The following is a 19,014-nucleotide window of genomic DNA, read 5'->3' on the forward strand; positions in this document are numbered from 1 at the left end:
GTGACTATTATTTAATTTTATATTTCTTAAGTACAAAATGTTGCTACTCTATTCAATATAGGTAATGATAATCCTTTGTTTGAAATTTTTATTCCTTCTCTTATTCTTTGAAGGATAATCACTTATTGAGTTTGTGGACAATTTTTCTAGATAAGGCTAGATAATTATTCTCCAGAGATTCTTAAAACAATGTTCTCCTCATATATATTGTATTTCATCTTTGTATTTCAAAAATTTGTATTCTTTCATGAAGGTGTAAAGATATAAAAGAGATTGTGATCTTAGCAAGACCATGGGTTGTGAATAAGGAAGCACACACTAGATTAATGTGGATCCATTAGCAAAGATAATGTGTAGATTTCTAAAGGCTTTTGTGGACATATTTATGAGTATATAGAGGACTATGCAAATTTACAAAGCATTTTGAAGAGAGTATTGTGAGAAGTTTCTATGGAAGTTTTGTGAGACTTGAAATAAGTTTGGTGGCAAATTTTTTGTCATCATAATAGGAATTTGAGGAAGAGGGATTGTGGAGAACAAATTATCCATCATCTATAGGAGAAGCAAAATTATAGACAATTTCTTGGCACCTCTTTAGGATTGTATCTAAACAAGTTGAACTTTGCATTATATTGACCAACTCTACATATTAGTGGATATTTGATACTAATTTCATATGTGCTGTCTAACAGAATGTGCATTCAAGAAAGGAAAAGAACTATTAAATTTATCCCTTTTTTTGCAAAATGTACCAAACACTCTTCAATTGCACCCTAAAAAGACTTGTTCCAATTGTTTATATCATCACTAGCATTGGAAGCCTTGTAAGTACAATGCATGCTCTTGCACAAATGCCTTGCCAAATTAGACATGGCACCAACCATTGCTACAGAAGATTATGATTTTGACTGTTGTGCAAGGATAGTAGAAATTTCAATGATATTAATTTGCATTTGAGAATGGCATGCAAATTGACCAATAGAAAAGCATGAAATATCATAAAATATTAAAATGAAAAGGTGAACTTGACATTTGGAAATAGTAACTGAAATATTCATGTATAAATTATAATTTAAGAAAAGTATTTTGAAAGTAAAATTCAAAATTCAAATCAATAGATATCATATATAAAGCTAGCTAGAGATGTAGCCAATGAAGTTTGACTTTTGCACATTGTAATTTGCAACAAGGATTATAAATTGTGAAATTATAAATGCTACCTGCTTTCTCCATTAAGTGTTGCATGTCATATAGACTTTACGATCCTCTGCTTCCTCCCTGTAATATTACTCAACATATCACCACACTTAAAAGAAATAATGAGAATAGTTCAGGAATCAATGTATACTTTAGAATAATCTAATATAATTTGTTTTCACTATTCAAATTGTGTAACAATATTTTAATCATCTAGTAGCAAAAAAATCAAGAGAATTTGAAACAAAAGAGTTTTAAAGTCATGCTTTCCTAAAAATGTACACTAGACATAAGTCAATCACATTTGTAAGAGGCAAGATCGCTAATTGTGCTAAAACTATGATGACCATATAGACTTGAATGAGGATACTCTATTTGTGGCATTCACATTTTGCCAGTTGCATATAGAAATTGGAGAAAGCTACACATTAACTCACCATAACCAAAATGCATGTAATTTGATCACGATGTATAAGAAAAGGAATGCATGAAAAAAACCACAATATGTGACCCAAATGGAGGACAAAACGGACATCAATAGAAAATTCAAAGCAATATTTGCACCTCTCAAAATTGAGCATACCACTAAACCTTCAAAACTACAAATGCCCTGTAGGACCTAGAGTTTTCTTTGTGATTGTTGAATCTTAAAACTTTCTTAATGGAATTGAACTTCTTATTGTAATAGCATATTATGGTGTACTTATATATTTAGAATAATCATTCTACTATATATCAAACTTCCATAATAGAGTTGAACACACACTGAAGACTATTGATCACTAAAACATGACTATTCAACATAAAGATATAGAAAACTTGCCCAAACATTAAAAATGGAAAGATATGTCAGTCATAATAGAAACAAAGGAAATTGATAAGAGCAATAGAGTAGAAACAAAGGCAAAGTCATGCAAACCCAACAACTTTTTTCACAAACACTTATATTGATCAAGACCCTATCACAACACCATCTAGCCACCTTCCACAAAACTTATGATCCCCTTTGAATTTAGTGGTAGAGAATGTTACCAAAATTCTATATGTTTTTTATTTACAATGTTATTGGAGATTATAAACTGTGCAGACCTGTATTTGCAATTATTGACAATGTCTAAAATTTGAATCATGAATTTAAAGTGGAGAAAGCATGAATGGATAGCATAGATCTCGTGGTGTTTGACAGATGGTCATTTTGGCAGGTGTCTAAAATGTATTATGTCTTTTCTTTCTTTGAAATTTTGAATGCATGCACCAAGTGTTGGGAATATGATACCATTCTCATAGTTGTTTTAAGGTTAAATAGGATTGCTTTTTTGAGTTGTTGAAACAATTCATATATTAGGGAGTCCTTTTAGAGTGGTTCCTATAATATAGGATCTTAAAAAGAAAAGCATTATGTTCATTCTTATTAAACAGAGATGAAGAATCAAAGCGCAGTATTATTTGTGTAAAATCTTTGCATGCTTCCATAATTCTACCTGAAGTCTCACATGGTATTAGCATAGAAAAATTATTCCAAGAGAAAAATGCAATCGGGTAATTTTGGGGGATCTAAGCTGAAGAAGTTTTAGACTGTTATGGAGAGGCCTCTAATCTAGACAATTATGGTATGCATGGTTGATCACTCTATTTCATGTTCACATGAAACATGTCCTTTTTCTAGAAGGAGAGTTTATTGCACAAATCTTATGAGACATGCTACATGCAATTTGTATATGCCACTAAAGCAAGAACCTATTCATACACTGTTGTATATGTCTTTGTATTGTCCTCAATTTTATTTTTTTGTGGAGGAGGTTAAGGTGAAGATATTTTTCATGTAACCAATTTCTCACAAGTACACAATAATTTTACCATTTCTAATCTCCAACTCTAGAGTGTGAGAATTCATCCAAGGAAGAAGTTCTTGATGTATTTGCAACCAAAAAATTATCAAAGCAACAGGAATAATGTTGAAAGATTAATAAATATTGGTGAAGAAGAACTAATAGCATGGATACATATGGTAATCACAATTCATGAAGGGAAGTAAATATTCTATCAACTTTGGCATAATGGATAGACAACAAAGAAAAGTAATCCACAACATTTGAAATCAATCTTCCACCCCATATAGATAGATTATAGATTTTCTGAAGAGGGTTGTTTAATTTCTCAATTTCCACTGATATACTTTTCAAAGGAAGGTGCTTTAACAGTCATTCTTTTTATAACATTTTTTGTGGAATTCTATGTAATCTTCTTAACCACATGTATGTCTATGTTAGTCAATTACAACTAACAATGAACAAATCAACAATAAATATATCTAGCAAATATTTAACTTCAGTACAACAAATATATGTAAGCTTGAAGAAGAGATGCACAACTTTGTACTTGTGCCCTTTCCAAATGATAATTTAGACATTTTCAGTCCTTGGGATACCACTTTCTCCATTGGCTAAGTACTGAAATAAGAGTACTACATTATGATTAATTTTTGTGATCTAATTTCAGTTAACCTTTGTTGAATATTAGTTTGATTTGTGTTTTGTTCAATGAGCCTTTTCACAACATACTAATTTAGAGATGGAATATACATGCTTGCAAAGTTCAAATCTTAGCAACTATAGGGATAGCCACACCAATAGGAGTTGCGACCAAAACCATATGAGAAAGAGGAACCTACAAGAAAGACACGAGTAAGAAAGACACACATCCCCCATTGAAACACCAACAGGAAAAGTGGATCAATAAAAGAAAAGGAGCTTTGGCAACACCATCAATAACAAGAGGAACTCAAACTGTGATAAAAACAACTAGAACCATCGCAACGGGTTATTGAATCATGCGATCTTCTACATAATTTTGTGAGTTATTAAGCATAATTTTAAGATCATACTTGCAATATGTTAGTATACATTATTTAGAGGCAATTGATTCTTGGCAAACACTCCACAAATTCATTGCTCATTGATTTTAGGGGATACTTATATAATGCTATGTATTAAATATTTTCTTTTGAAATCGGCTAGCATGAAAAGATTATAAAAGACAAATAGATTTAGAAGAAAATAGTTAAATTTGAACTTGTGCAATTGAGGATGTTTGCAATATTAGGTAGACCTAGAAGAGAGAAAATGGAGTGTGCTTCAGAAGGAGGAAATTTGTGCTACATGAATGAAGTTGAACCACATTGAAAAGACCTTATAAAAACAATGTTAAGCAATAAAAAGGTGTGGTAAATCCCTTGGGAGATGTGTAGATAAGTAAATACAACACAATATCTCATCATGTGTCAAGACATGAGATATAACAAACACTGAATGATACCACAAGGAAAACATCTAAAGAACATGTTAAAAAAAAATTGTTCTTTGTTAGAAATACATTTTACTATGTTAATCACACACATACATTGTTTAGTGCAGGTCATGCAGTTTCCTCTTTGGTCCCTCTTATGGAGGTTGTGTTTGACATTCTTCTAAGTTTTTTGATTGATACTTCTTTTGCTCAAGCATTCCATAGATAGTGTTGCATTTCCATTTTCATTTTATATTATTGTAGATAAGAAGCCCAACATGATGATTATTTCTCCATGCAAGAAGTCGTGGATTCAAGATGCATTTTGTGTGCAGTATTAGTTTATTGAGGACTTGACATGAAAATAGGCGGACCACTACCAAAAGGCCACTTGGAAACATTTGGTGATGGTTCACACATTTTCATGTGAAGTCCTCTATAAACTAATGTTGTACACAAAATGTATGTTGAATCCATGGCTTCCTGTATGGAGAAATAACCACGACATTGGGCTTCTTATCTACAGTAATATAAAAATGAAATGGAAGTGCAACACTATCTGTGGAACACTTGAGCAGAAGCAGTATTAATCAGACAACTTAGAAGAATGCCAAACACAATCTCCGTGAGAGGGGCCAAAGAAGAGACTGCATGACCTGCGTTAAATAGTGTACGCATGTGATCAACATAGTAAAATGTATTTCTAACAAAGAAGAACATTTTTTTATTATTAATATATCAATAGGCCATCGTATTTGCAATGGCAAGGTCTAACAAAACATCATTGGAACAAGAGCACTGTCGTCGCATATTTGTCTCACTTACGACAGACAAAGATGATAAAGAGCCATCGCACCCACAACACTATTGTTGCATATCGTCATGGTTGCAACAACCATTCCAATGCTAGATTGTTGGCCATACAGCACAATCATTGCTATTCAGACGAAAAAATGAAACTATTACACATCGTAATTGCGATGACGACCTGTCACAACTACGACAATATCACGGTGACCTATTGGCCTTGCCTTCTGCCAAATTGTGATGTCTTTTGGCATCATAATTGTGATGGATGAGGTTTTTGTCACAATGTTCGATGCCAAAAGTCTAACACCCATATGACGGGAGCCAATTCTTGGTACAGTCACTTGGGCGATAGTTAGCCATCGCAATTGTGATGTCTTGTTGTTGTAATTTGGGTCCAAATGTAGTAGTGATTAGACAACTCACAAAATACGTTGGGTTGTAAGGCCTTTCTAGTCATAACCAATACATTCCATATTATAGACCTAACTCGCTACTCTCATGCTATCCTCTTGCTCCACCTCCTTCATGATACTTTACAAGACTCGGTGACATTACAAATATAGCCACCATGACACACAGGTTGTTGTTGAGTTCACAATCTCCAATAATAGGAAACATGTTATACAATATAGGACTGGCCCTCGATAAATTAATGGCCAAATACATAATACATCATAAAACCTTATGCGGCCTTAAGTACAAGTCTACACATTAACCAACTATCTAGATCTAAGAGCACATAAGCTAACTCTCAAATATAGAACCTTGCCAAATTAAATAACAGGCATTATATAAAGAAATGTTGTGATGTGGAGCCCAATCAAACTCGAAGGTTATTTACCACTTTTTTTGGTGCAGTTTTCCCCTAGATTAATACTATGGGGGTTTGGGGGCAGCGCCCCCAAGACAACGTCAAGGGGCAATTTTTTTTCTATTAGACAACTTATTCTATCCCTAATTTTGTAAGTGGTAGAAATCTTGTATAAAATGGCTTTGGGTTAGGGATTTCATAATGTATGATGAGATTGTAGCTTCTTGTGGCAATATTGAGATTTAAGGGATTGCAAATTGTAATCACTAGATAATAATAATATTGGACTTCTTGTTGGTGGACATAGTACAGGGATTGGGTGAACCATGTCAAATCTTTGTGTCTTGTATTCTCTTCTATGTGTTTTATTAGTTTCTAATATTAGTTATATTTGCATGTAATTGTTATTTATGTCTCATTAATCCTAACATGAACAACAAAGGAAATCATCACCCAGGAAGATAAAGCATAAGTTCCACTAGTTGTAATGTTAAATTATACACATAGAATAATGATCCATGATAGGTCCACTATATGAAGCCAAGATAGCAAAAAATGGAAAGGAAAAACAAGTATTTGCCAAATCAAACTGTCAGACAAATAACTAGAAAACTGAAAAACAAGCAAATATTTTTTTGAGGAATTGCCAATAGCCCAAGGATGCTCCTGCATTAGTCTTCATTTGTTATCAAACTCTTCTCAAACACAATTCAAACCATGATGCTCACAACCCTTCATCAAAAAAATAGACCAAAATGTAAAACTACAAAAAAATTCATGTTGCAGAATCACTATGGGTAGTGCACACACACCACCGCGGTCCTTTTCCATTGGTTTTCCACCCTCTTGCATAGGTGTGTCATTAGGAAGCCTAGGATTTTTCTTGCTTTAGCTACCTAAAAAACCCTTATTTCTTCCTTTAATTTCTTCCAATCCTTAGCTCTTTATGCCTTATAGGTTTGTTGGTTCACCATCTTCAACAACCATATGAAGGAGAAACGTCCAATTTCATTCCCCTCCTACTCATATTCAAAGCACTTGTTGTAGTTAAAGCCATAACCCAAGAACACTCACTCTATTTTTGACTCCAAGCCCATAATTACATCACTCGAAAACAACAAATTCATCACCCAATGAGCCACTAGAATTTCCTTCTACAATTCCAAACTCGATGTCATGATCATTGTTGCAATATGTAAATTGATCTTCTAGTGATGAGTTACATCCTAGAAGAGGCTTCCCAAATTTTTCTTAGAAAATCCCACAACCCCTGGTGAAGGACACTTTAACAATAGTTTAAGCCTATGGTCTGCTACCAATCCACACAAAACCTTTTGTTGGAGCTTTGTCTAACATGTAAAGGTAGCTTTCATGGCTTTGCAATGTTTAACCCAACTAATCACCTTGTCTTCCTTCAACACACATTGACTCAACTATGCCCAAGTCCATCCCAAATTTTCCTTTTTAAAATGTGTCACCTATCTATAAACTGACAATAACCATGCTTTTTCATCTTAAACATTTCATCTAATTAGTGCATTTAAGTTGTCAAAATTCACCTCCATCATGACCCAACAACTTCTGTAAAGAAAAATATCTATTAAAACTTAACTACTTTCAATATTTTATTCAATAAATAAAAGGATTTAAACACTTCCTTCAATCCATCCAGCCACCATTCACATTTTAATTCATCCACATTCTCAAACTCGATAACCCACTTTGATAAAATGTTTTCATCATTGTGACCCTCCCTCTTTATATGACTTACTTTAAAGTCTTCAAATCCTTCCAAAGATTCGTACACTTTAACTAGGTAGTTTTCCAAGTGTCGGGCATTTATTCTTTGTTGTTTAATTTCTTCAATGACAACATGTGAATCCCCCTCCAAATGTAATTTCCTAAAACCCGATTTTCTAGAACATTCTAAAACCAACAATGTTTTTTATTAAGGAAAACAGGTTTTGAAGGGTGCCTGAATCCCTTTACAGATCTTATAATTTTCAATGAAGCCCAAACTCAAAAATAACAAACCTTAGATGAGACAGGTCGCCTGATAAAACAAGGAGACTAGGGTGGCCTCACAGATAACAAGGTGCACTACTACCACCTAAACAAGTTTTAAATAGGATCCTGAAATCCCATGGTTACAAAAGAAGACATTTAATCCCAAACTAGGCCAAACTACAAGACAGTAGGCCAGAGAGACCAGGTTAACCAAAACAAAAAGGGACAGCCTCAAAAAAGACTAGGCGAGCAGCTGGAAAAGAAATCCAAGCCTCAAGATTTACTTTTAGATCCTATCTTTTGAGAACGTAGAGACATAAGGTTTTTGCCTATGAATTGTTATTAGTTCCATCTACCAATTTATTACCTCCAAATGCTATAAGCATTACCTAATGATTATGCACAATTATACTAGCACCTGATGGGCCAAGGTTACCCCTTCCAACCCCATCAAAATTAATTTTAATCCACCCTTCCTTCGGAGTTGTACATCTCACCTTCTCCTCACTTTCACTATGGTTTTTTCTTTTAAAGAAAACATTTAACATTTCTAATCTTCACTCTAGGTCATTACATTTGTATCCAACCATCCTCCTTTGTAAATGAAGATATTGTTGAGAAAAACCTTGAAGCTAAAGGAGTTCAGAATTCCCAAATCAAATAATTTATTCTCCATAAAAACCTATCCAGGGATTGTAAATAAAAATATTGATTAATTAAATGATAAAGATTAATTAATAAATTAAGACAATTTTTACTAAAAATGTAGCACAATTTTTAGTATCAATATTTTCCCCTCTTTGAGCCATTGTATTTTCAGACATTATTTCTATACCATCCTAAAATACTATCACCCATAATTGAATGCTCAATTAGGCCCCATTCTAGTGATTTCAAGATTTTGTTTTCATTATGCTAGATCTGACTACCTATCTCCCCTTAATCTAGCATCGACCCTATCTTCTCGGCTTTACATTTATATTCTATTGCTTTTTCCTAGGAATATAATGCCCTAGGTTTTATGTTCCTTGGAACAAAATGTTATTTTCTCCCCACGGATCATAGACAAATTTGAACTAGAGCCTTGTTTCAACATTTTAGTGGGAAATTAGATCTTGTAGTTAACCTAGCTTTATTTTAAATTCCCAAAAGTTTGATAAGGTCTATAAGAACCTTACCTCTCCTCATTTTGGTAATAATGATCAAGAATATTAAGCATTCCTAAATATTTGAAGGTAAACATCCAAGATCTAACATCTCTCCAAGAATCCAAGCTAATTTAAAAGTAATATTCTCCATTGTAGCAAGATTCTCTCCAATGATGAATTAGAGTTGTCGAGAAAGCAAGAAAACCCTTTGTCCTTTCTCGTGCATTCTTATTTCATAGAAAGTATTCAATCAAGCATAACAACATTAATCTATGAGGGAAATTCATAAAATCATGCATTTATGAAAGCATCCTTGATTCTTTTCTACATTCCAAGGTCAATAATTACAGCTCAAGCATCTTCATGATTATATGTGATCTCCACGTTCATTTATGAAGGCATTGAAAAGGTAGATCTAATATCTACCTTCATATTTACTTTCTTGTATGCAATCTTCTTTCATTTTCTAGGTTGATTCACATACAAGGGTTTGACCAAGGAAGCCCCTTTCTACAACCTTTTCCCTATTTTTTGTGTGCATGTGCAAGTGGAAAAATAGTCAAGATGTAATTTAGAAAGCTTGGATTTCACAAGACTGATTGTCAATGTTTAAGGAATAACTATAGGGAACAAAAATTTTGGGTTTCTTGTTCCCATTAAAAACCCTTCAAATTAACTGTGCAGGTTAGTATAGTTTATGAGTTTCCTTTCACCTCATTGTATCTTCCTATCTATTTTCAGTCTGTCTGTCTTTTTTGGAACTACTCGTATTTTCATATTTAGTCATTTATCTTGCATCCTTAGATCATTTCCAAAATCCATTTCATTCCTAATCACAATAAATCATTATTATACTCACTTTCACATAGCATTTTATCTCCTATGTATGTTTTCCTCAAATTAAAGTTTACCTTTTTAAACTCATTTACATGTTTGACAATAGTCCATAACTAAATTTTGAGCGTGTGATTGTTGCATTACATTTTTTTGCAAAATTACATAAATGTGATGTACAAAGTTGCAAGCAAATTTTGCCATATTTTCTCTTCCTTGAAAAAACTTTGTGAATTGATTCAATATTTTATCTTCCTAATAATCAAAACATGTCTAATTAAGTCCAAATGGACTTTAAGACATGATCACATGCAATATAGTCACATTTTGTCACTTTGTTATAACATGCTATTACAATGAGAATATTTGACCTATGATGATAACTTTTTGACAAAAAGTGTATAACTTGACACATTTTTAAAAAATGACTCACAAAACATAAAATCACACTTAAAATGGTCCATATTGAACATATTTGCAAAACCAAATTCCAAAAGTCTTAAAGCCTAACCCATGATCAATTAGACCATAAGGTGCCTCAATGCCCCTTCACCATACAACTAGCCTAGAAACGTCTACAAGTCCATTCGAAAGTGTGTTATAACTTGTTCACCATTGAAGACTCCATATCTCTAATCTCTTAAGGCTCTTTCATCAGGTACACCTTGACATTGATTCCAATTGCACTTTGCATTCTTAAACTTTTTAAAACTTGGACAATGTTTTTTGTTTACAAATTGCTCAACAATTTGTCTTCTTACCTTCATCCTATTACAAATGAATGCATCTGTGATTTTGTCACTTACACACATGTCGTTTGAGTGCTTTTCCTGGTTGTACTCCTCTTAGGCATTGAACCATGCTTAGACTCGCCAATTTTTTCTTCATCCACATATACTCCATCCTTTTTCTTCATTTTATGGTTCACATTTTATCCCCCAAATACCTCTTCCTTGTCATTCATACAAATATCCTTGTTGTCAAGGAGTTTCGTGTTGTCCTCCTTTGGAAGCAAGGAACAAGGTATTGTTCCTATTAAGACCATATCCTGTCTCACCAACCAATCTTGCCCCTTCATAAACAATGTACCTTTTACCTTCTCCCTATCTACATGTGACGCCAAATCTTCATCTCTAGTCTCAAATATTGAACTTTTCTCCAAATTCACTAAATTGTCACCCTCTGTCTTTGTAATGATAACAAATTCTTCATCCTTCATTTCCTCGCACTTTACCAATTTCTTCTTGCCAAACATTATAACACTAGTTACCTTGGATTGCTCCTTTCCTTCTCCCTACATTGACATTAGTGTGAAAGCATAGCCATCATTTTCAATGGTACAAATTTTATCCCATCCATCATTGAATTCATTCATATCAAATCATCATGGCCTCCCAAGCAATACATGACAACAAACAATGGGTAGAATATCACAAGCTAGTTTATCGTTATAGCCACCGATATGAAACTCAATTATGGCTTGTTCACTAACTAGCATAGACTAGTCATCCTTCAACCAAGACACTCTATAATGTGTTCCAAGAGGTATTCTATCTAAATTCAAATTTTCATCCATCTCATTAGACACTATATTATTAGCACTTGCCAAATCAATGACAACCATACATACCTTGTCCTTACATTTAATGTGGTCTTCAACAACGTTCTTCTTTGGGCCATGTCCTTCTCCTAGGATTCCTAAAGGAGTTGTTGTCTCACTATCAATGGTTTTCCCACTTCTAGAGAAGCAGCATGACTAGGATTCAACACTTTCATCTTCATCTTCTTGCACTATTTGATCCTTCATTTCGTTTCCACTATATGTACAACCCTACCTCTCAAGATACTCAAATGTTGGATGCTAAAACTCATTAAAATTATAGAACCTACCTGAAAACACATTGGAACCTCTACCTCCCTTAAATCTACCTCTTGAACATCTGAATATACCTCTTTGATTAAAAAAAATGGGTCTATGCCTTTTCTTATACTTGCTTGGTATTCATTGGTCTTCCTTTTTCCTCTTTTGTGATAGTAGGGTTTCATCTTCACTTTCCCACCTTTCTTGTCTTCTCTACAACTTTTCCTTCTCCTTCATAGACAATTTACTCCTCCATTGATTTTGGTGTAGAGAGGCTAAATTCATTCTAGATGTTATATCTCAACTCATTTAGGTGCCTTGCTACTTTTCAGCATCTTCCTCACATGTTTCCCTTTAGTCTAATCTGTAGAACTCCTTAGTATATCTTTGCACATTCAAATCCTTTTTCACATATTTTGCAGCCTCTTATATGTTTGGATATTGTAATCATTAGGATGTGTCTTTGCCACTATTTTGTCCCATGAAGTTATTTTTTTATTCCCCTTTCTTATCCCCTCACCTTGCACAAAATCCCACTATATAAAGGCATGTCCTCTCAACCTAGACTTTGTCATCTTTACCTTTTGATCTTCTTCCACTTCTTCACATTCAAAGTCATTATCTAGCAACCCAAAACAATCTAGGATTTGTTCATCATCAAGTTTACTTACAAACATGGTAAATTTTCTTTAGTCTTGTGGTCATTTGTCTTGACCACCTTTAAGAGTCCAATAATCCTGCATCCTTTGGATTCATTTCTTCTTCTTGAGGGGCTTCTTTCTCCCCCTATCCTTCCTCGTCACTCTCTTCTTCGATGACTTCCTCTCTTTTGGTCTATCTCCAATGCTACAATTCAAACACACCTTCTTGTGACTCTCTTGTCAACCTTAGTACTCTAGCCAAATCAAGTAAACTACCTTTTGGAGGCATCATGTCTACCTTTCTTCTCTCAACCTTCAATATTTCACCTTTAAGGATCTACTTTATTGATTTGACACCAATTGATGGAGATGAAGGTGATGACAATGATAAGATAACACAATCTCAAAGAAAGGATAGATAAAGGGAGATCTTTCTCCCAACTCACCCATTAAAAAATGAGACAATTGGTCATCGCCTCAGAATACATCTTTTAGATAGAACTCTCAATCCTTCAATAGGAATTAGATTCATCTTTGTGTGGGCTTCCAAATATAACCTTTTTGTCACTTGTCATAAAATTTGAAACTCTCCTTCACAAGGTTACTAGGCATCTTAGCACCAAAGATTAATTAAGAGTCCCATGGTTCCATATATGATCGCGCATTTTTGCAATCTTCGTCCAAATTGTCTAGTTTAGTGTCACATCCTTCCTATCCAAACCATCTAAACTATACACTTGTCCAAACTATATAAGGAGGTGGAGAGCAGTGCACTCTAAGATAGGATGAGGGATGCATGCATGTAGAGAGAATGTGTCGATTGTTCATCAATCCATAGAGTGTCACCCTGAATGCGGCCCCACACAGGTCAAAAGGAGCTAAGAAAACAGTTATTACTAGGCAAATTTGACATGACCCTACCCTTGACAAACCCCATGATCACTAAATGTGTCAAATTGTATAGACCCGCCATAAAATGTCATTTAGGCAGTAGCCATGTTCAAAGACAAAAGTTATCATCTCTTGCTATGAAAAGGATTTTCACAAAATGGTTAGGGTTCTAGATACCCATTTTAGAGCTACATAAAATATCTAAAAACAATGTGGGCCTTCTTTGTAGCATGGATCTCAAATTTGACTAATTTTAAACAAATTAGGCCTAATTAGGCCTATTTTCTGAAGTAACCTTGTGAAAAAAATTGGCCAGTTACGAGGCCAATTGTTCTAATGATTTATATGAATCATCAACCAATAAATAGTGTTAACAACCAAACACAATGGATTGCTTTAGATCTTCAATTTTTGTACAATTTTAACAGTCAAAATTCACTAGTTTATGGGCTATAGCATCAATATGATAAGTTATATCGTTGTTGCTTGGATCAACATGTCCCAAAATCTTTCTCGACACCCAATAACCCTTCAAACAATTACTTTTACAAAAGATTTCCTACTATTGCAAAAGGCATCAAGAGTTTATTTTTTCTATTTGACAGAATATTCCAACCCTAATTTTGTAAACAACGTAAATCTTGTAAAAATGCCTTACGGTTAGGGTTTTTATGATGTGTGATAATTTACTAGGTTCTTATGACAATATTGAGTTGAGGGATTGCATATTGTAATCAAGCTATAATCAATGGATTATAAGCATATTGGACTTGTTTGGTGGATGTAGCCTAGGGATTGGGTGAACCACATTGAATATATGTGTGTGTGTGTATTTATATGTATATATATATATAAGCATATTGGACTTGTTTGGTGGATGTAGCCTAGGGATTGGGTGAACCACGTTGAATATGTGTGTGTGTGTGTATTTATATGTATATATATATTCAACGTGGTTCACCAAATCCCTAGGCTACATCCACCGAACATATATACGTTTTTTTTTTTTTTTTTTTGTGTGTGTGTGTGTGTGCGTGCGTGTGTGCGTGTGTGCGTGTGTCTGTCTGTCTGTCTGTCTGTCTGTCTGTGTCTGTGTCTGTGTGTGTCTGTGTGTCTGTGCCTGTGTGCGTGTGCGTGCGTGTGTGTGTGTGTGTGTGTGTGTGTACATACATACATATACATACATATATGACCCAAAAATGTTAAAGCACTTACTAAATAGATTATGTTATCCAATGGTTTATGAAAAATAACTCAAATACAAGAGTCGCAAATACATACATACATACATACATATATGACCCAAAAATGTTAAAGCACTTACTAAATAGATTATGTTATCCAATGGTTTATGAAAAATAACTCAAATACAAGAGTCGCAAATAAAGATTGCCTCCTCTACCCTTACAAATATTAGTAAGAAGAAACAAGGAGTTGGGGGAGGTGTTGAGGAGATTACAAGAGGTAGCAACTTATAGAGATCTAGTTAGTAGTTGAACCATTTATCCACCCACTCAATCATTTGTGTCCACGCAGACAATAGCCCTATAAGAGAAGAGTATACCATCAAACATAACATTAGACTTTGGCAAAGAAAGAACAATAGACTTCAACCAAAAAAGATAAATTGGAGATTATAAATCCTCACACTTAGTATATAGGTTGTGCAAGGAAATTGACTATGGATTTCAAATTTAGGTTGCTTGTTAGAGTGCTTACCATTCAACATCGTCTGCTTTTTATTTATAGCTATATATAGCTGCCTCCTTCAAAAAATTAATCAATTGTAAATATTTAAGTATAAAATAAAAAGGAGAAACTATGGTTGCAAATTTGAATTGATGTGACAACTAGTCTTGCTCCTACCCTAGCTTTCTTTAAGGTCTCCTTAGGTCTTTCCCCTACCCAATTAGGGTTTCTTCCTACCCTACTATCCTTAGGATCTTGACTATGAGGTCTTAGGCTCTTCAACTAGTGCACACCATTAAGTAAGAACAACCACTCTCTATCACCATTCCCAAGCTTGATTTAGTCTTATGGCTTCTCCATCAATGACTCCACATTCAACCCCAACCTCACAACTAGTACACAAATGAAGATATGAACAACCCAAGACTTGCTTCCACCATTGGAAATGAAACCCTAATCAAGTTCCACGAATCACACAAAATTGCTCAAAAATGCTTGCAAAAATGCTACAAGCAATTAGCCCTCCAAATGAAGAAAAATTGGAATAACTTGGAAAAACCCTTAACAAGGGGGTAACCTATCCACTAATCTTGACACCCTTTTCAGAGAACCTGAGGATTCATGGGGTCTCAATCACTCAAGGCATCCATACGATATGGCCTATATTGGTGCCTAAAAATCAAGGTTTCTAAGGTAATTGAACCAGTTTAGCAAGAACAAGTTGTATACTCCTTAAAACCTTTCACCAATGCTCCACCTTGTAGTTGAGTTTCCTACACACCACTTCCTTTCACAATCCATACTTTCATTGAATATTTTTCATGCATTCAATCACTCATATCACCTTTGCTGCATATTGTGATCCCTAGCCATGCATCACTGGCTCGCCTAGGGTATCACCACAAAAATGCTTGCTTTGCTTCCCAAGTCCCCTCCTTCACTGTACAATATGTACAAGGAGTCATCTCCCAAATCCCAAGAGGTCGTACAAATCCTAAGGTAGAAGAGGGAGTTATGACTCCATTTTGTTCAAACACTTGATTCAGAACAACAGGTACATAGAATACAAAACAATTTATTCAAGCAACTAAAACCTTACAAAAACACAAACTAAAGTTGTATAGAGTCACAAATCAACCTCCTCTAACACTTCCAAACACTATAGATCCAAATTCAATCCATTCGAACGCTAAGATCCTCAAAAGCATAAAATTGTAACCGATTGACTTGCTAACAATCCATACACACCAAAATATCTCAAACTTCCAACCCTGTCAAAAGGTCAAGGACAACCTTATAAATGCATCCCAACTCCTATCCTAACTGTTTTAGACAGTTATAAAATCCTAACTACAAAGTTGCTCAAATGCAACAAGAAGTTGTCAATGTTGTCAATGACAATATTGATAATTTTTTAGTAGCTTTTACATCTTTAAGTGTTTGATCCTCAAACTTGCTCCAAAGGTTGCCAAACCTTGCCAAAACCATTAAATGGATGCAGAATGTGTAAGAAGGGCCTTAAAAACGCTTATTTGACCATTCTACCCTTCTAAACACAAAGATGTTCAATTAGACCTAATTAAGCTACTATGAGCAATTTAGTCCTCATTAGGCTTTCTCACCTTAACTCACATCAACCTAGGATTAAGTTAACCCTATTATTCACCTAGTGGTGTGGCTAGCACCACTACAAGCCAAAATAACATAGGGGCCCTAGGTCTTCCATGGGCCTACCTGGGTGCCTTTGCACCAAAAACTTAATAGTTTAAGTTAGAAATAATGTTTATATATGTTCTTATTTATTTTTTGGATTAGATTGCATGACAATTTTTTTAACATTAACCTTTCATATCACATTACATGTTCCATCATCAAGATGCAATGCATAAGAACAAAAGAAAGGAAAAAATACATATTGCAAACCTAAAGAGGGATAAAAGAAGGGAAAGGAAGGAGGGAGGATAAGAAACACGTAAAACAAGGCTGACAATACCTCCAAATAAAACGAAAATAAAAATGGAATTTAATCCCCAAAAAATAACCAAAACAAAACACCAAAATAAAAAGTCAAACTCCTAATGTAGAAAAAAATGTATGAATGTGGGTAAGTATATATACACCCACTCATATGAATAAAAACCACAAAGAGAAAACCATACTAATAAATAATACAAGGATACAAATAAATAAAACAAGGATAAATAACAAAAGAAACACATAAGTTACATGTTTATATATTTGTGTGTTTGAGAGAAGAATATACAAATGTGAGCAAGCATATATACACCCACTCATGAACAAAAACCACGAGAAAAACATAAAAATAAAAGCATAGTTAGTGGACTCCTGGACTATTGGTGAAGTTGAATGGTTCTATATGAGCCCACCAAGGATCAAGTTGTGTTGAGTGCATGTCTCCAACATCATAAGGGATGAAGTCGGGATCAATGCCCAGGCAGATTTTGGTGGAACGGATACCCCTCAGTCCTTGGCTCTTAGCTAAAGAGGTTCTTTGAAACTCAACCAAAAAAAAGCATACAAACAAATAACACAACAATAAATAACAAAAGAAACCCACAAACATGTGTATATATGTATGTGTGCACACATAAAAGAACACATTAAAAACACATATATGCCAAGATCATCATTTCACACTTAATGTGAATATTTGCATAATGTTAGTTTACTAGGCATATATTCAATTATACACTTTGAGAAGCAATGTTAGCAATTTAATATCTGTTGTTCTAGGAGATATTAACTCGTCGTTATCAATTGCATCAATCTATTAGTGGTATCTTTTTTCGTAATCTTAAGTAAGAAGAGAGAATTCAAGGCAATTGTTCCAAATTTCCAAGTTACAAAGGAAGGGAACATTACAACTTTACATTAATAAAAGAATTATATGAAGGGGTCCTTTTATTATTATTTCACATATGTAAGTTAAATACTAAATTATAGAAAAATAATAAATTCTATTTACAAAGGGTATTTAGAAACGTAACAAGAGGATTATAAAAAGGTATTAGAAGTCATTTGAGATACTCGTTTTCATTTAATTTTTCTATAAGAAGCTTGAGAGCTTTGAGTTTGGTTTACAAGAGATTTAAGGATAAAAACCCTTTGGAGTTCCTCAATTCTATGGACAAAAACCTATTCAACCTATTAGGTGGATTCATTGTAGAATTCACATTTACCTTATTATAATTTTTTTGTCATTGAGCTAGAAATATCATTTATTTACAAGTCCCTTCAAACTTTATTACACTATTGGTAATTTCATATAAATTTTCCTTTGTTTGGGACGACTATGGTTCAACAAATAATTGCAATTTGGGGATCATATTTCATAAAATTAATATTAGGCTCTAGTGGCAAGGGTTTGGTGGCCATTTGACATCATAATAGTTTTATAACATAGGGATTCATTGCTTCCAGTTATGCCCTAAACAACTACATTGGGGAACATTTATAAGTGCTAAGGGTTTGTAGAGGCTACCATCACTTTCAATTTAGATCAAAATTGCTTCAGATTTCATCAATAGAGTGGTAAACTATTCTTTTCCATATCAAGTTGCATTGACTATCATTTAGAATACATTTAGGCAAGCAAGAAAATAAGGTACACAAGGAACCAAACCAAATTTTGTAATTCAGTGTAACGCATTTTCCCTATGATGTTGCAATATGATATCATTGTATCAGACATGATAATACGTGTATTCAATTCAGATATATGCCTAATGCAATATTATTTCTTTGAGTTTGTCTTGACACAGTTGAGTGAAATTTTTGTTTATCATATTCCTTGCACTTCTATTGGATTTGGTAATAAAC

Source organism: Cupressus sempervirens, chromosome 10 (assembly GCF_028749045.1).
Source record: "Cupressus sempervirens isolate cs-2001-9-10 chromosome 10, ASM2874904v1, whole genome shotgun sequence".
Taxonomy (NCBI): Eukaryota; Viridiplantae; Streptophyta; class Pinopsida; order Cupressales; family Cupressaceae; genus Cupressus; species Cupressus sempervirens.